This window comes from Lolium perenne, chromosome 5 (assembly GCF_019359855.2).
Source record: "Lolium perenne isolate Kyuss_39 chromosome 5, Kyuss_2.0, whole genome shotgun sequence".
Lineage (NCBI taxonomy): Eukaryota > Viridiplantae > Streptophyta > Magnoliopsida > Poales > Poaceae > Lolium > Lolium perenne.
Genome location: NC_067248.2, coordinates 104967366 through 104987612, shown reverse-complemented (window position 1 = coordinate 104987612; position 20247 = coordinate 104967366).

Sequence of the window (20247 nt, the reverse complement as noted above, 5' to 3'; positions counted from 1 at the left end):
ATAATTTTGTGCAATGGCTTTATAACTTGAATGTTCCTGATGATGAGGATTGGTTGTTCATGGGTGATTTCAATTTTATTCGCTCGCAAGATAACAGAAATAGGCCTGGTGGGGACCTCAATGACATTTTCCTATTTAATGAGATTATCAGTCATTTGGGTTTAATTGAGCTACCTCTAAAAGGGCGATCGTTCACTTGGTCAAATATGCAAAATGAGCCACTTTTAGAACAACTTGATTGGTTTTTCACGTCAGTTAATTGGACAGATTCTTACCCTAATACCATGGTACACCCTCTTGCTAAAACCACCTCGGATCATGTTCCATGCAATGTATCCATACAAACCTCTATTCCGAAGGTGCACTTATTCCGTTTTGAGAATTTTTGGCCAGAGCAGCCTGGGTTTTTAGAGTGTGTTGCTTCTGCTTGGCAGCAGGATTATAGAGCAACCAATGCTGCAGCTCTGCTTGTCAAGAAACTTAAGGGGCTTAGGGCAAGCCTTAAGAAGTGGAAAATGAGTTTGTCTAAGTTAAAAGATCTAATTGCTCGATGCAACATGGTCATACTTTTCTTTGATAATTTAGAGGAGTATAGAAATCTCTTCACACCTGAGGCAAATTTCAGAAAATTGGTAAAGTTGCATCAAGAAAGACTTTTGCATGCACAGTATAGGTACTGGAAGAAGAGGTGTACCATTAGATGGATGAAACAAGGGGAGGAAAATACAAAATTCTTTCATGCTATGGCAACAGAGAGATACAGAAGGAATAGTATTGCTTCTTTGATTTCTGAGGATGGAAGGCAGGTCAGTAATCATGATGAAATGGCTGGCATGGTATGGAATTGTTATAAAGATAGAATGGGATCCTCTATGGGAGTTGATATGAAATTTGATTTAAATATTCTTTTGAGCAAGGTGGATGGGCTTGAAAACCTAGCAGCTCCTTTCACTAATGAGGAAATGGATTTAGTGGTTAAAAGAATGCCAGTAGACAAAGCCCCAGGGCCTGATGGTTTTAATGGATTGTTTATGAAAAATGCTGGCATATCATTAAGCATGATTTTTATAATCTGGCTGCTGAGTTTGCCAAAGGCAGCTTAAATTTGGAGCATATTAATACTTCCTATATTTCTTTAGTACCTAAGAAGCAGTCAGCTGAGAGTGTGAATGATTACAGACCCATTTCTTTGACAAATTGCTGCTTGAAGTTTCTCACTAAAATGGCTGCGGATAGGTTTCAGAAAGTTATTATGAAGTGCATACATAAGAATCAGTATGGCTTTATCAAAAGTAGAACCATTCATGATTGTCTTGCTTGGACATTTGAGTATATACATCAGTGTAAGGCTTCAAAGAGACCAGTGGTTATATTGAAACTTGATTTTGAGAAGGCTTTTGACACAATTGAGCATGAGGTCATTTATGAGATTTTAAGGAAAAAAGGTTTCATTAAGGAGTGGATTGCTTGGGTCAAGATGATTTTGGAATCTGGTATCTCTTCAGTTCTCATTAATGGAGTTCCAGGAAAGCAGTTTAAATGCAAAAGAGGGGTTAGGCAGGGGGACCCACTTTCTCCACTGTTATTTGTTCTTGGAGCGGATTTGTTACAGTCAGTGGTAAATGATCTATTACAGAGGGGTCTCATATCATTGCCTATTCAAACTGGTGACCCTGATTTTCCAATTATACAGTATGCTGATGATACTTTGTTGATTGTCCCTGCTGATAGTGCTCAATTATCTGTGCTCAAGGTAGCTCTGCAGGACTTTAGTTCCTCCACAGGTTTGAAAGTGAATTTTCATAAATCTTGTATGTTACCTATAAATCTATCTGAGGAAGAAGTGGCAGTTCTTGCAACTGATTTTGGTTGTAAGGTTGGTGTTATGCCTTTCACTTATTTGTGGTTACCCTTGGGCACCACCAGACCAGCTATGCAAGATCTTTTGCCTATGGTGGATAGAATGGAAAGAAGGTTATCTGCTAGTTCTTCTCTGCTAGCCTATGGTGGTAGGCTACAGTTGATCCAATCTTGTCTTAGCTCCATGCCAATATTTTTCTTATGTACCCTAAGTATTCCAGTGGGCATCATTAAGCAATTAAACAGGATTATTCGTCAGTGTTTGTGGAGAAAGAAGAAGGGTGAATGCACTACTAGTCAGTCCTTGGCTTCCTGGGATATGATCTGTAAACCCAAAGCAAATGGAGGTCTAGGGGTTTTGGATTTTAAATTGCAGAATGAAGCGCTTCTTTTGAAACATTTGCATAAGTTCTTTAATCGTGAGGATTTACCTTGGGTCAATTTGGTATGGAACTATTATCCAGAAGGGGTGCCGCATGCCTCCAAGCTATGTGGATCCTTTTGGTGGAGGGATGTGATGAAGTTATCAGAGTTATACAGGTCTGTGACGTCGGTGAATATAAAGGATGGCATTACAACTCTGTTTTGGGCAGATAAATGGAATGATGTTTGCCCTCAAGAAAGATTTCCAAGACTTTACTCTTATACAGTGAATCAGACCTTATCTGTCAAGAAGGCTTTGCTTATGCCTGACATTGTTGATCTGTTTGAGAGGCCTTTGTCACAGCAGGCAGCCATGGAGCTTGTTGAATTGCAGGGATTGATCCAAACTGTGGTGCTACAACCAGAGGGCAAGGATGAATGGAAGACCATATGGAAGGATGGGGTTTATTCAGCTCAACGTTTTTATCGGCATAGTTTCAGAGGTTTCACCTGCAGTAAGGTTTATGGTTGGATATGGAGCAGTAAGTGCTTGTTGAAAATAAAAGTTTTTGCCTGGTTGTTGATTAGTGACAGGCTCAATACAAAGGACATGATTAAGAGGCGGCATTGGAATGTTACTGATGAGTATCATTGTACTCTTTGTTCTTCACATACTTACGAAGACAGAATACATTTGTTCTTTGAGTGTGTCTTCAGCATCAGGATTTGGAATTATCTGCAGATTGATTGGTCAGTTGGGGATACAATTGAAGAGAAATTCATACATGCAAGAAAGGAGTTTGGGAAACCTTTCTTCACTGAGGTTTTTATCTTAGCACTTTGGCACATTTGGAAGCAGAGGAATGGATTGATCTTTCAGCACACACAGCCATCTTTTAGAGCCTGGAGAAGAGATTTTGTTCATGAAGTTTATCTACATAAGCATAGAGTTAAACAAAAACATGTGTCTCAGCTGCAGGCTTGGATTGATTCTCTGCCTTAGTCTCATAGCTTCTTTTCTTTTATTTTATGTTTTGTACAGATGTATTTGGTGGATTTTTGGTCTTCTTTGGTTTAAATAAATTGCTGTGAGGCTATGCTTCACAGTCTTTCTCAAAAAAAAAACTGATGCCACTTACGTTGTTCCGTGTAGTGCAAGGGCGGTCATATGGGCTGTCGGCGCTGCGTCGGCGAGCTTGCGCCGAACCCGTGCAAGAAGTGCGAGCAGCTGGCGAGGTTGCCGCCGTCGAATCGATCTGGGGCAATGGTCAAGTGCGTCGGCTGCCAGAGCTTGGTCGCCTCCAGGGAGTCCTACAACCACTGTATCGCGTGCCCGCATGGTCCGTGCGGCTGCACAGAGGCCATCATTACCGGCTGCAGCTTCACCGGCCCGCCGCGGGAGCTCCTGGTACACCTCCAAGCATCCCACTGCATCCCAGTGTTTACGTTCCAGTATGGCATACCCGCCTGGTGCATAGTTCGTGTTCCGGTACAACCGCAGGGACACCTGTTCATCGGCAGCGGGGAAGAAGACGGTACCGTGTTCGCCATCACCGTTGGCACGCTCGGCCCGACCACCATTGTGTCCTGTGTGTGCATCAAGTCGGACGCGTGCTTGTTTCCGATGTACAAGGCGCAGCTGCTGGTGATTGATCCGCCGGCGCCGGCTGGGACTAGTGACCTCTCGACGGACACCTTGATGGCGGTAATCGAGCCGACGACCTCCCCGACGCCTAGCTCGATCATGTTGCAGCAGCTCACTTCTTTCCTGGCGGTGCCGCCCCGTTACGCAAAGCAGAATGGAGGGCAGCGTGTGTTGCCTATCTATGTTTGCATCAACAAGAAGGTTGTACAATAATCTTCGTTTAGTCATACTGCAATGTAGTTACTCGAAGATCGGAGGGAGTAGTTTAGTTCGAAATAGGGTTCGTTCGGATGTATTTTGGACTTGTATAGTAGTACTTGTTATCACCAGTATTTGACCAAGTCAGAGGTGGGCCGCGATCAAGATGGACGTGAAGATTGTACGTGGAAGAAATACGTGAATCGGCCTGGTTTACCAAGTTGGGCTGAACCGCCCGTGTATCTGTAACATGTTAGATCGCATCTTAGTTTAGAAATTAGAGTTTATCTCGTGCACGGTTTAGTGCACGCCCACATTAGAAAGTCCCCTGGACTATAAATATGTACCTAGGGTTTATGGAATAAACAACAACCAACGTTCAACACAAACCAATCTCGGCGCATCGCCAACTCCTTCGTCTCGAGGGTTCCTCCGGTAAGCATCATGCTGCCTAGATCGCATCTCGCGATCTAGGCAGCACAAGCCTGCCTAGTTGTTCATGCGTTGCTCGTACTGAAGCGTTTTTGATGGCGAGCAACGTAGTTATCGTAGACGCGTTAGGGTTAGCATCGTTCTTAGCATCATATGCTCGCGTAGTGCAACCCTTGCGCGTCTAGCCGTCCTTGTGCCTCATCATGGGTGCAGGGGCGGCACCCCGCTTGATCTTTATTTAGTAGATCTGATCCGTTATGGTCGATCCTTGATTCATCAAGGATTAGTTTAATATCTGCAATAGTTAGGCCTTACAAAGGGTTGGAGGATCCAGCGGCATGCAGGGTGTAGTTTGCTGCCCCTAGACAGGACGTTCCGAGGATCAACTTAGTGTTGGTTTTTAGGCCTTGTCTAGGGCTGGCTTACGTTTACCGTGCGTGAGCGCGAGGCCCAATCGTGAGTAGGACGATCCGATTATGCGGTGAAAACCCTAGATCGTCGTGGATCTCATACGCTTTATATTGATCAAGCAGGACCACCATATATTCGGCCACCTTGGACGAATCATGGGTGAATCGGCTCCCTGAGCCGATTCACAGGACAACCTGAGAGCCGATCGAGGCTCGTATTTAACGTGTACGTGTGTGCCCTGCAGGAAACTAAGCGAGGCATCATCCACACCTTCCTGACCAGGTATAGGTCAGGTGGCACGCCCTTGCGACCCAGCATCGGCGCGCGACCAGGAGGCTTTGCGGGCCGTCGCTCTGAGGGACTGGGGCCAGCCGCAGCCCTAGTCATTCCCGGCTCTACCGTGTTGGCCAGTCGCTGCCCGCCGGTGGGTTTCTGACGCCAACACATTCTGGCACGCCCGGTGGGACGATCTTCAACGACACATCTTCAACGACAACCATCAGAGATGGCGAAAGACACCATACCGTCTTCATCAGAAGTGGCAGAAGAAACTCCGGTCACGTACGGGGATCTCACTGGCGAGCTCAAGAAGAAGTACGACGAGATCAAGTCTGCCCTCGAAGCCGACCTAATCGGCTCTTTCCACAGGACCCGCTCCCATGGCATCAGATGGAAGGGGTTCACACACGAAGCGCGCTTGATGGAGTGGACCTGTCCACCCCGTCCGAAGAACGCACCAGGTCGCTGCGTCAGGAGATCAACTTCATGGTGGCTCATTCGCTGCACCGCCATTCTGAGAGCCTGGTGAATACGTTGGAGCGCGTCGCGCTGCGCGTGATCCAGGAGATCATGAGCCATCAGTACTCTCCGTCAGGACCAGCCCTAGGGACTCACCAAGGGGAAGCACTGCTCCATTCCCGTCCCCCGCTGCCATTCGCATTGGCAGCGCCCGAAGCGCCGAACTCATCGGCTTTTGTCGTCTACAAGATTGGTGGTGATCCCAGTGACTACCAGTTCCTACAGGACGCGCCCAAGGAGATCCCGCACGGATACGCATGTGCATACGTGCCAGACTGCAGCACACAGGCACCCTCGAACCAGGTGGCTATAGCGAGGACCTGCAGGGCAGCAGGAGGAACGTCGGAGGCAGACCCCGAGAAGCACACGTGGCTAGCTAAGTACGCCACCCCGACAAAGCTCCCGAGCCCAGCTCCTGCAGTCGGCTCAGAACCAGAGAAACAAGCATGGCTGGTTAAGTACGCCACTCCGACGAACCTTCAGGGTTCGGCACCTGCGGCCATCACTGCGGATCAAATTTGTACGATCCTGAAAGATCAGTTCGGCATGATGCCGAAGAGAAAGGCGATCGGCTATACCAAGCCGTACCCCAATGAGTACGAATTGATCCCGCTACCACCCAAATATCGGCTCCCGGACTTCACAAAGTTCAGCGGATCAGATGGCTCCAGCTCCATCGAGCATGTGAGCCGATATTTGGCACAACTGGGCATGATCTCAGCGTCAGATGAGCTGCGCGTGAGGTACTTCTCGCAGTCCCTCACAGGATCGGCTTTCGGATGGTACACGTCGCTGCCACCGAACTCAATCCAGACCTGGAAGCAGCTGGAAGAACGGTTCCACGAGCAATATCACTCAGAGGCTTCCGAGGCTGGCATTGCCGATCTAGCCCAAGTACGACAGAAGCGCGGAGAAACGGTGTCCGAATACATTCAGCGCTTCAGGACCGTTAGGAACCGATGCTATTCGGTTCATGTAAGCGAAAAGGAAGCAGTCGAATTGGCGGTGGTGGGTCTATCATCATCGATCAAGGAAGTGGCCTCCCAGGCGGACTATCCTTCATTAGCACACATGGTGCAGAAGTTGTCAGCATATGAGCAACGCCACCCGGATATCTACCAAGATAAATTCAAGCGCGTGGTTACCATGGTTGACGCAGGCGAAGATGAAGGTCCTACGGGAGAGCGAGAGGTCGCAGTAGCTGAGTGGACTCGAGCTGCAGGCCCTTTAACCTGCAAATGGGTAAAGCCGCCAGGGCCTCCAAGAGGGTTCGACTTCGACGTGACGAAAACCGAGCAGATTTTCGACCTCTTACTCGCGGAGAAGCACATAAAGGTACCCGAAGGCCACAAGTTTCCTACGGTGCAAGAGCTGAACGGAAAGCCATATTGCAAGTGGCATAACACGTTCACCCACACCACCAACGACTGCAGGGTGTGGCGTCAGCAGATCCAAGTGGCGATAGAAAATGGGCGATTAATTTTTAACCAGTACGCCATGAAGGTCGACACACACCCCTTCCCCGCCGTCAACATGGTGGAGTTTACCCACCTTGGAGGGTGCCAGCCTGATTTCTCAGCCAACATCAGTATGGTAGAGCTTGGACACCGCTCTGAGAAGGACGGGGATGAGGACAGCTGCTCTCAGAGCAAGGACACTGAGGGGGCCGCTCCATGCGATCGGCTCCGTCAAGATGGCAAGCGCTACGTCACAGAGGGGGAAGTGAAGAACATAAGATACCAACGACCCCTCTCTGATCACCTCCTCAACAAGTATGTTAGTCGATATGACCAACGCCGGCGATACAACAACAATGATGAAAGAGGTCGTCTGACCAGAAACGACGAAAGGCAAAGCCGGCATAATCATGATGAGGAGCGACAGGAACGCCATGGCAGGGAGCAGGACGATACGGACAGGCATTATGCTGCCCCTTCTTCGATTCGCTTGGGATTCAGGAATGAGCCGATTACCAACAATCGGAAATTGCCCAGAATGCAACCGGAAGAAGAAGGAGACAGCCAACGTATCTGTGTTCGAGCGCTTAGGGCCTCTCCCACCGCAAAACAGACGGGCTGAGACCCCTCCGTTGGAAGATCTCGATGATTCAGAAGACGAAGGGGAATACGAAGAAGACAGGTGCCACCGTCCAAGGTGGTGCCCTGACGGTCTCAGCCATACACAAAAACGCAGGGTTCAGCGATTGCGCGGTCTGGAGGAAGCTGAAAGGATGTACTTGCATACGCTGAGGAAGGCGCGGCCTGATCTGGCTGCGAAAGTCCAGAGGACCCTGGATGAGGAGGGGCTACCGCAAAGAAAAGAGTGGCGCCCCAAGCAAAAGAGAGCCGATGATGACACATCGGCTGGCACAAACATGGTGTTCATTCGTCCGGCGGGGTGTAGTGCTCCACGATTACACAGTGCACCCGACATGGATGACAACAAGCACACCAACGTGCTAAAGTCAGAGATTGGGCTGGTTTTATCCGCCGACATGGACGAGTAGCAAGACTACGTCAATAAGCAACATGGCGAGGCCGATCCTTGCGATCGGCCCTCCGAAACTGATGAAGGGATATTACAAAACCTTCACCGAGCAAGCAACGTGGAGGCCGATTCGAGCAATCGGCCAAAATTGTCCTCACCATCTGCTTTGCCTGGGATCAACGTTTGACCCAACAGGGACTACCTAAGAGCCGATACCATCAATTCTCTTGACAGAATCGGCTCGGGGGGCACCTAGATGGATAAAACACTAAGTATGGAGGCCGATACACAAGTCGGCCTGAAATTTTTAAATTTTTCATAGCCGATGCATGGCCATCGACTCAAGAAATACAATTGTCAACCAGAAGGTCAGCCCTAGTAAATTATGAAGAGAAGCCACAATGGAAGAACTCCTCAAGAGAGAGGTTTAACAGCTCAGATCTTCTCTTCAAGAACAGTGCTAAGGGCAGCTTGGGCGTCCAGATCAGGTTAAAGGTGGGTCGCATCAGATCCACCAAAGGAAGGGAGCCGATCTGACTTGCAAGGGCAAAGAGGCGCACTGAGGAAACTCGGGGGGCAGCCCACCTTGAAGGTTCTCTGCAAACCGATTTACGTGCAAATCGGCTGGCTCTGCATGATCAAGCCCAGGCTAATTCGGCTGAGTGTTTGCCTTGGCCAAGACTCGGGGGGCAGCAGGCCTGGTGGATGTTCTGCCTTGCTCTGTTTTTTACGAGCCGATTGAGTGATCATCGGCTGATCCTTCATTGCAAACCTTCGTCACAAATGATGAGTGCTGGAAAGGATTATTGGGTTTGGTTGGGAAAGTTCAAAAGTTTCCTGAAGATCCTACATTTTTCTGCCAGATTTAGAAAATCATCAGTTGAAGAAGGAAAGAGCAAATTTCGAAGGACCGATGCGGTGCTATCGGCTCGTTACGCATTGGTAAAGGGGGCGAGTCGGCAAGGACAGTAGAAGAGGGAATCGGCTTAATTAAGCTCGGAAGAAATCGGCAAAATCAAATTGGGAAGAGATTCTTCATTGATGGGCAAGATTTCTTACATGAAGAGCTAATTGCTCTCAAAAGGAAATATGCGGGGTACATTGCCCCGTCTGGTCCTATTCTAGAAGTCCTAATCTACGGGCCGTCACTGCCCTCGTCGTCGCCTTCGTCGCTGCCATCGGCGCTGCTCCCGGCGGGCTCGTCATCGCTCCAATGGCCGCCGACTGGGCCCTCATCGTCTTCATCTTCTCCGACAGCGTCGTCCTCGTCGCTGTCGAAGTCACTGAAGTTGCCTGGCCAAGGGCAGAACCGCTTGGCCGGCGGCTCGTCGGAGGAGCTCTCATCGTCGTCTTCCTCCTCCTCTCCCTGCTCCCCTTCCTCCCCGGAAGAGGTGAAGTCGCAGGAGAAGTTGTCATCGTCGCTCTCCTCCACCGGTTCCCCAACGGCGAGGAAACGGAGGTCACTCTCCCCGTCGGTCGAGGATTTGTCATCCTCGGACCATACGAAGGAGTCATGATCCTCTTTGTCCCACTTCGTTGGGGCGAGGATATCGTACGCCGCCTGCGTGCCCCACGAGGGCGTCTCCTCTCGGATAGGAGAGGACACGTAGGAAAGACCCGATGAGGAGGAAGAAGAGGAGGACGAAGACATGGTGGTAGAGGGGGGTTTTTTGGAGGCTAGTGCGAAGGGGATGAGGAAGATGACTGTTTGCTGCGGTTAAATAAAAGGGAGCATAGTAAAAATTCAAGGCCACAACAGTTCCCGAGGGGGTGGTGCCCGAACAGTCTAATCGCGCAGAGAAGTTGAGAAGGCAAGCTATCATGATGAAGGACTCTGCGACGTTTCTGCTCTGCCACGACATGACCCGACGAAAGAAAGAGCGTAATGATTTTGGAAATGTCATTTCCAAAACCAGGGGGGCATGTGTTATCACCAGTATTTGACCAAGTCAGAGGTGGGCCGCGATCAAGATGGACGTGAAGATTGTACGTGGAAGAAATACGTGAATCGGCCTGGTTTACCAAGTTGGGCTGAACCGCCCGTGTATCTGTAACATGTTAGATCGCATCTTAGTTTAGAAATTAGAGTTTATCTCGTGCACGGTTTAGTGCACGCCCACATTAGAAAGTCCCCTGGACTATAAATATGTACCTAGGGTTTATGGAATAAACAACAACCAACGTTCAACACAAACCAATCTCGGCGCATCGCCAACTCCTTCGTCTCGAGGGTTCCTCCGGTAAGCATCATGCTGCCTAGATCGCATCTCGCGATCTAGGCAGCACAAGCCTGCCTAGTTGTTCATGCGTTGCTCGTACTGAAGCGTTTTTGATGGCGAGCAACGTAGTTATCGTAGACGCGTTAGGGTTAGCATCGTTCTTAGCATCATATGCTCGCGTAGTGCAACCCTTGCGCGTCTAGCCGTCCTTGTGCCTCATCATGGGTGCAGGGGCGGCACCCCGCTTGATCTTTATTTAGTAGATCTGATCCGTTATGGTCGATCCTTGATTCATCAAGGATTAGTTTAATATCTGCAATAGTTAGGCCTTACAAAGGGTTGGAGGATCCAGCGGCATGCAGGGTGTAGTTTGCTGCCCCTAGACAGGACGTTCCGAGGATCAACTTAGTGTTGGTTTTTAGGCCTTGTCTAGGGCTGGCTTACGTTTACCGTGCGTGAGCGCGAGGCCCAATCGTGAGTAGGACGATCCGATTATGCGGTGAAAACCCTAGATCGTCGTGGATCTCATACGCTTTATATTGATCAAGCAGGACCACCATATATTCGGCCACCTTGGACGAATCATGGGTGAATCGGCTCCCTGAGCCGATTCACAGGACAACCTGAGAGCCGATCGAGGCTCGTATTTAACGTGTACGTGTGTGCCCTGCAGGAAACTAAGCGAGGCATCATCCACACCTTCCTGACCAGGTATAGGTCAGGTGGCACGCCCTTGCGACCCAGCATCGGCGCGCGACCAGGAGGCTTTGCGGGCCGTCGCTCTGAGGGACTGGGGCCAGCCGCAGCCCTAGTCATTCCCGGCTCTACCGTGTTGGCCAGTCGCTGCCCGCCGGTGGGTTTCTGACGCCAACAGTACTACTACTCAAGAACTATTAGCTAGCTAGTTGGAGTGCTAGAATGCAGCTCGGAGTATTAGTATTTTGGCAGTACTATTAGTAGTCTACTAGTATATATATGTGACTGCAAGTTCAAACTAAAATGGAGTATTTCTTGCTAATGTTGTTCTCTTGGAGTCATCATTTTTTTCTGAACGTGTTAACTATGCTATTGTCTAAGGCTTCGTTTAGATTTCTTAGGTTGAATTCATATTTCGTCTCTTCCTAATTTGGCAAAACTGCACTGTCATGGGCATTCTTACAAGGTCGCTGAAGTTTCGAAGTTTCTTAATGTATATTTCGTAGGGTGTACCCCCTTAACATGGATCTGTTGCATTTTTTGGTTGTATTTTTTGGCAATTTTCAGGACCATAAAATAGTACGCCTTCAGTTGAAATAGAATTACTTTTCGAAAAGTGCCCGATACTAGCATGGAGTAGTAATTTTTTTGGTACTCCCTCGGTCCCACCAAAAGTGTCTCAACTTTGTTAAAATGTTGATGGATAGATGTATCCATCTATTTTTTTTACAAAGTTGAGATAAATTTGGTGGGACGGAGCCACAGAGTCCTAGTTGATGGCGAGAAGGTTGATGTCTTGCTAGGTTGGTGTACGTTGCAAAAAGAACAAGGTTGGTGTATTTGATTAGACAACACAAGCCTGGGACGTTTCACTTATTTATTGTAGGAAGCACGATTAATGGACTGTAATGATGGGGCTACTCCTATAGGCCGTCTGCTCGGCTCCTACTCGGGTGTCGGGTCACAGTCACACTCTCCTCTTTTTTTTGAACACATTCACACTCTCCTCTTTTTTTGAACACATTCACACTCTCCTTGAAACTGCAGTAGGCAGTATATGCATAAGAGGAGGAGCATCTCGGTTCACCTCCGTCGTCTATCCCCACTCCGCCCAGCTTCCATAGCACGCCTGCGTCTCCGCCATGGCGCTTTCGCATCCTATCCAGCAGTGCCCGGTTTGAGAGCCTCTGTTGTCCAACTCAAACCCCCACCTACCGCCATTGATCGCCATCTCTCTCCCAAAGTTCCAATCAGTAATCTCCCAAGAAAATCCCAACCCCATTGTACCACCTGCCTCCTTGCGATGGCGAAATCGAGCACGGTCTGTGGATCTGGGCTGTTTCACAAGGTGTTTACGGAAGGCCCCCTTGAAGTTCTCATCAGCCAGTGCGACGCCATCACCGCCGCGTCCCTAGTCGGTTCCTCCAAAAGAATTCTTCAGTCAGCCAAATACAGTGCCACTCTGCCTGCTTCTCAGTCGTTTGGCCTTCCGTGTGTTCTCTGTTGTGACCCGGCGGATAAACCATGGGTGTTCAAGGAGGATTTGCCGGTGCACAGCAAGTGCAAACTAGTGCCGCTAGACAGGTTCTCCTATGATGGCCTAGTGCCACACGGTAAGGATGAGGAGCGGGCATGTGCCAATGGAGATTGGATTGCCATGGTTGGCCCCGAATGCAAGTGGAACCTCCTCAATGTCTACACTCATCGCAAGATCAAACTTCCATCTTTGAGGAAGAAGTTTGAAACCACAGGCAATCCACTTATATTCGGGTATAAGGGTTATGTTATTCAACTGCAGAAGATAGCTATTTGCCAAGTTCCTACAGCTGCTCGGGGGTATGAAGATTTCTCCCTTGTCGCAATCTTCGACTTTTCAATTGCCTACCTCCATGCCGAATATCCTGGTACATGGATAAATCTTGAAAACCAGTTTGAGAACGACTCCAGATACTGCGATGCAATTATACATAACCGACTTGTGTTCGCCATTACTGAGCTTGGAAATGTTTATGCATGGGATCCTCATCAATTTGGTAACATTTCCTCCCTATCTTTTTTTTAATAGGTTGTGCTATGTCTCAGTCAACTGAGATTTTCTTATGTCTAAGTCACTTACAAAAAAAGTGCTTGAATTTTAGTATGGTCTAATGTGCATGTTGTTCCGTAGGAAAAAAGGCCCCCTAGTAATTAAGTTTCTTTATTATTACTCCCTGGAAAATTTAAGGTAGAGTAGAAATAGAATCAATAAAGGTGCCATGCAATATTGATAAAGACTTTCATTTGTTTATATTCCCCCGGTTCTAGAGAATAAGGAGTACTATAGTCAAACCATCTAAAATTTGGACCAATATTTTGGGGAACATGTTTTAAATCCATATGAAGTTTTACCAAGATGTTCGAAATATATTTCAAATCATCTTATGTTCGACCATGATTTTATAAAGGGATTTCTATTTTCATGCCCCTACTTCGTTAGTTGTACTCAGTTTTCCCCAGCTCGTTAGTTTTTCCTCAGTTTTCCCCTCCCTCTATTTTGAAACCCATCGAAGACGCGGGTTGCCGTCAGGTCAGAGGCCTTACCGTTACCGTGAGGTCAGTTCCTCGCTGACCGTCTCGTGCTGATGGGTGGATCCATCTACCGCTGACGCGTGGGCCGTTTTATTTCCTGATTGTATACACGGTGCTGCCAATGACAAATGGGGCCGCTCTATGGGGCTGCCGCAGCCAATGACCAGTGGGTCGTCTATTTATTTATAGAAAATTATATATTGCCGCTCTGTGGGGCCTCCGCAGTCAATGACCGCTGTGGTCGTCTATTTTATTTAGAGAATATAATATAGAGCCGCTCTGTAGGGGCCGCCTCAGCCCATGGAAGGTGACTATTTTCGCAACTTAATCTAAAGTGACTCTTATGCTAAACATTGTGCATCCCGGCGTTGACCTAGCAGTGGCGGCGAGCATAGCCGTTCTGACCATGCCGATATCGGCATCGGCATCGGCATCGTTTGGAGGATGTGGTGCTCGAATAATAGTGGAAATGCGATATTATTTTTTACATGCATAATAGCTAGATCTCTAAATCGATGCATATGAAGCTACATATATATTCTTGGTCATGATCCCCTTAATTATCTAAAGGGGATGGATGCATGGCTTCACGTCGTCGTCACTTTCATCATCAGTATCTTCGTCGTCTGAGTAGTAGTACCTCCTGCACATTGTTCCGTCGAACACCTTCACTGTGAGCACATCATCGCCTTCATATTTGAAGTGTAGAACCAGCCGAAATCCACACCGTGCGCGATGGCGAATTTCTCCCAGCCCTTGTCGAGGTACATCCGGCCTTGTCCGTCAAATAGGACCTCCACGGTCCAGAGACGAGGACCGCAGTCAGCTGCTCGCAGATACACCTTAGCTGGCTCCTTGCCGTCAAGATAGTCCGCAAATTTTTTTGGGAGTTCCTGCAAAGAGATCGAGCGCCGATTGTTTGAAATTAGGGAACCCTTGAAATTAAAGGTTTTTTAGAACATGCCCATAATTAATCACATGCATCATATATGTGGGAACGCGTACGTACCTTCTTGACCAAAGGGTCTTCATAGACGACGATGAAGAACTCCTCTATGATCAATGGCAGTGTTGACGGTGGTGGTGGCAATGATGATGATCCACTTCCCCTTCACCTTCCCCTTCCCCTTCCGGTCCGCGTCCGAGACGTGGAAGCCATGGCAATGGATAAAGTGTATGTGAACGAAGAAGAGAGAGGCAGAACCTATTGACACAAGGGATGGCCGTGTGGGTGTTTATAAGGGAGAGATGACCGTTGTAGGGGTTTACACAATAAAATAAGGAGGAGATGACCGTTGTGGGGATTTATACACAATAAATTAAGGAGGAGACGACCGTTGTGGGGGTATATATCTCAACAAAAAAAGTAATGCGGACTATGTTGACTAGTTTATCATTTTACCGTGAAAAGTAATGCCTAAAAGAAAAGTAATGGCTACAAGAAATCGGTGATGGTTTATCTTTTTTGCGTGAAAAGTAATGGGTACAAGAAATGGGTGATGGTGTATCATTTTTTGCGTGAAAAGTAATGGCTACAACAAAATCGGTGATGGTTTATCGTTTTTTGCGTGGAAAGTAATGGGTACAAGAAATGGGTGATGGTGTATCATTTTTTTGCGTGATAAGTAATGGCTACAACAAAATCGGTGATGGTTTATCGTTTTTTGCTTTGAAAGTAATGGCTACAAGAAATGGGTGATGGTGTATCATTTTTTGCGTGAAAAGTAATGGCTACAACAAAATCGGTGATGGTTATCATTTTTTGCGTGAAAAGTAATGGCTACAAGAAATGGGTGATGGTGTATCATTTTTTGCGTGAAAAGTAATGGCTACAACAAAATCGGTGATGGTTATCATTTTTTGCGTGAAAAGTAATGGCTACAAGAAATGGGTGATGGTGTATCATTTTTGCGTGAAAAGTAATGGCTACAACAAAATCGGTGATGGTTATCATTTTTTGCGTGAAAAGTAATGCCTACAAGAAATGGGTGATGGTGTATCATTTTTTGCGTGAAAAGTAATGGCTACAACAAATCGGTGATGGTTTATCATTTTTTGCGTGAAAAGTAATGCCTAAAAAGAGTTTATAATTTAGCTCGTGAAAAATAATGCAGAAAACCAAACTTTAGCGTACTAGGTAACCGCCCTTTCGCATACATAGAGTGTGGAAGCTAACCGACGACAGAGAGAGAGAGGGTGGTGGCCCCGACCAGAGAGAGAGATAGGGGTTATCCTGCCCGTTAGATCATACGATCAACGGTCGGCGGGCAAGATCCGCGTGACATGGGCTAGACCAATCAGGGCAATGTTGGGCGTCTGTGAGAGTTTGTGAAGGGAGAGGGCAAAACTGAGTAGTATCAAGAAACCAAGGGCAAGTGAGTAGTAAACAGACTAAGGGATTCAAATATGAGATTTAAAAAATGGAAAATGCGTGTTTTGTACAATGAAACCCATCTTGGCCTACCTCAAACTATTTGCAATACCAATATACATCAGTGTGAGAATTGTGGCCTCATTTAGACAAAGTATGTTTTGGGGAAAGCTGTTTTGGGTAGGGCTTATTATGGAAAACCATGCACCTTCATAGCTACTAGGTGATTTGAGAAGTGGCAATTTGTGGTGAAACTTGATTTATCTATGATTTGAGAAGTGGCAATTTGTGGTAAAGACTCCATGAGTAAGTGCCACTCTTTTTCGGATTTTTTTGCACATTAAATAACTCATTTAACTAGTTAATCCCATTTGTTGACTCTCTGTTGACCAGCCACTTGAGGGTAAAACTGAGTATATTGCACTAGCCAGTATTAGCACTCAAGGAGAAAACTGAGCACACAAAAAATGCTAGTATATGACTCGAGGGTATACCTGAGTATATCTAAATTTCCAGGGTTAGACTCGAGGACGCGTGTTGCGGTGCAGAAGTGGAAGACGTGCCATTGTTGACGCGTGTCGCGGTGCAGACGTGCAAATAGTGGACGCGTAGGACGCGGGTCGCATTTAGGACGCGTAAGCCCCTCCCTCCCTCTGCACACAGTCGTCTCATTCTCGCTCACGCACGAAACCACCCCTCTCACGTCCCATCAACTTCTCCAAATCGAAAAAACCCCAACCGCCGTACGCACGCTACCCTGCCGGCGATGGAGAAGAAGAATGCGCCGGCGGCCGTCGCCTCCGAGCCCGTCACCTCCGAGCCCGTCGCCTCCGCGCCCGTCGCCGCCGAGCCAGTCGCCGCCGAGCCCGTAGCCGCCGAGCCAGTCGCCGCCGAGCGCGTCGCCTCCGAGGGCGGCGCATCCAAGCGCGGCTCCTCCGTGAACTGGGCCTCTCTCTCGGCTGATGGACCACTTCACAAGATCGGCGAATGCTTGCTGTCGAACGAGGAGTACGCCGACACCTACTCTGCCATGAGGCAAGTCTGTAGAAATTGGCGCTCAGGTTTGCCTGAGCCCGACGTGCACCTGGACGAATGGATCATGCTACACCACGCCCTTCCACACGTCGCTGAGTTCACCTTCCTCCAACTCGGCACATCACGCTACGTCACCATAGATCTATCGGAAGTTCATACAAGGTTCAACTTCCTCCATATCTACCTCTTTATTTTCAATCTTAAACATCTTAGTGCTGAATGTTATCGTGCTTGCCCAGATACTACTTCGTCGGATTTTGCCGTGGCGTCATCGTGCTTGCCCAGAAGAACCCGCCGCACAAGATACGGCTTCTGAACCCACTCACAAAGAAATCGAACACTATGTTTGAGGCGCAGATGCCATCTGTTTTCCTGAAATCAGTCGTTGTGATCAAATCCCCGACTATGGTCTTCGTTACCGCACATTACCCGTCGGAAATTGGTTGGGTCGATGAGAGCACTCCAACTAAGGATATAGATAAAGATTGGGAAAACAAATTTTCGATCAAGAACCATTGTCTGCGTTGCATTACACCGTTCAATGGTGAACTGTATGCACTAGCTGTGGACAATTTAGAGCACGGAAGAATAGTGTGCACCAATGTACAGTTGCAGCAGCGCGCGAGCACTTTCAAGATGGAGACACTAATTTCATTTCCAGAACTTGGACATCAGAAGTTCTACCTCGTGAAGTCGGATGGTGATCTCCTGCTTGTGTTGTTGGTCAGCGTGGCTTTGGCGGGCAGACCATTGGTGTACCGTGTGGACACTCAGAGCCGCTCTCTCCATCCGGTCAGTAACATTGGCAGTAATGCCTTCTTCGTGAATTATATCCGGTGTATCTCCGTCGACACCAGAGTGTACCCGACACTTCGACCTGGCTGCATCTACTACACGGATTTGGGTTATATCAGAGAGTACTCTCATGATACAAAGGCCTGGGATGAGTGGGCAGAACGTGTGGATAGAATAGGAAACTACGGTATGAGAAATGAACACAAGCCATACCGTTTGGAGGATGTATTGGCCGCACACTGCAGACGGAGGGAGTTCAATGAATATTTCCTTCGGGTAATGCACGATTGGAGCAACGACGAAATATATGAGGAGGAATGAAGAACAAATTCATTCATCATAATCTTCTTGTTGTCCATACATTGCGTGTGTCTTGTATATTACAACGTTATTGGCAGCTTTTGGCTGCTGTATGCAGTTTCCCTATATATTATACTTAGTTTTCTGATTATGCAGTTGTCAATTTATCATATACTAGCTTCTACATTTGCTACTAGATTTGCTGCCATATTGGGCAAAAAACGAGGGCCAAAAGGCATAAATAACCCCAGAGATTTGCTACTAGATTTGCTGCCATATTGAAGAAAGACAGAAATAGAAGCTTCTCTAGATTTGATACTAATTTGGTGAAAAAGACAGAGAGAGAAAGAGGGGAAAAGGTGCTCTTAAAAATGCCAATTTGGGCCGAGAGAGACAAAACCCAGCTCCTGCTCACGTGCAACCAAACGCTTCTCGTCCTGTCCCACGCGGTCCCTTTCTACCAGCCCCACGCGACGCGGCCCCACGCGACGCGGCCCCACACGACGCGGCCCCACAGACGACGCGGCGCAACACGCCAGCACAGAACGTCCAAATAAACGGATTCCTTCATTCTGAGCTCCTTCTGTGGGTTTCAGACATAGGTTGAGGAAAACTGAGGAAAAACTAAGGGGCTGGGGAAAACTGAGTACAACTAACGACCCGAGGGCACGAAAATAGAAATCCCTTTTATAAAGTACTAGTATTGGCATCTACAATATCAAATCAATATCACTAGTAGATAAATCATGAAATATATTTTCATGTGACGTGTTCTTTCCTTTTTCAAGGTCCTATAGTGCTCCCTGCTCCATTCCTTCCGTCGACGGCTGGATTTGATTACGTTGATGATTTTGAGTCTAATAGTCGTACGTGGTGGCTGGCAAGATCTCAAGATCGTTCTATACTTCTCCTGGTCTATGCACGTGGCGTAATGGATATTGACGCTGACGGTGCTCTAACTTATTATGATAGTACCCCTTCTGTCCATTGCGGTCGCGCTGTTCACAGCTATTCGGGATATACCTGCATTGTATTCTTGAATGACACTAGTCGGTTACTTCCAGCCAACCCGTGGGAAAGGGTTACTAATCTTGGAGACTATTCTATGTTCCTTGGGGTGAACTATCCGATTTTCATGCGAGTGGGTGGTGCAACATTTCCCCCAGGATATTTGATAAGAAGAAACTGCATCTACACCACGCCCCAGGCCATTGGCCTTCAGTTTAACACAGCTTGTCATGAAATTTTCTGCTTCAGTCTGAATGGCGAAGACCACCAAAGCATCTCTTTCTCAAGCAGCGGTCCAGGGGCCGACAGGCAGACGGGGTTTCGGTTCATCCCAAGCTACACCAACGCGCTGGACTGGAACAAAGACAAGCAGAGTTAGGGATATTTATGTAATAGTAGGATCATACTACTAGCTAGCTCAGTTGGTCTTGACTCCTATTTAACTATTTATAGCTAATGTACTTAGGTGATAAATTGATGCTATTTGCATGAACCCAGGTGCTTCTTGTAATTTGATCAAATACGTGTTATCACCGGATTTTGGCCAAATCAGGAGATGGGCCGTAAGTGAAGATGGGCTTTGAAGATTACACGTGGAGCATCTTTGAAGCGGCCCTGCGCTAAGAGTTTGGGCTAAGTTGCCCGTGTATCTGTAATATAGTAGATCGTATCGTGTTTAGAATTAACTGATAGAGTCTGGCCCGTGCACGGTTACGTACACGCCTCAATTAGAAAGTCCCTTGGACTATAAATATGTATCTAGGGTTATCGGAAAAGGAGGACAATCACGTTCACAACAAACACAAACCAGGCGCATCGCCACCCCTTCCTTTGAGGGTTTCTTCCGGGTAAGCATCATGCTGCCTAGATCGCATCTTGCGATCTAGGCAGTACACGTTTATTCGTCTACCTTGTGCTGCTCGTGCTGAAGCGTTGTTGATGGCGAGCAGCACTATTTATCCTTAGATGTTTAGGGGCTTGCGTTGATGCTTTCTCGTGCATACATGTGTGGCAATGCCGTCCCTCGACACCTAGCTGCCCTTACACCTATCTGGGTGTAA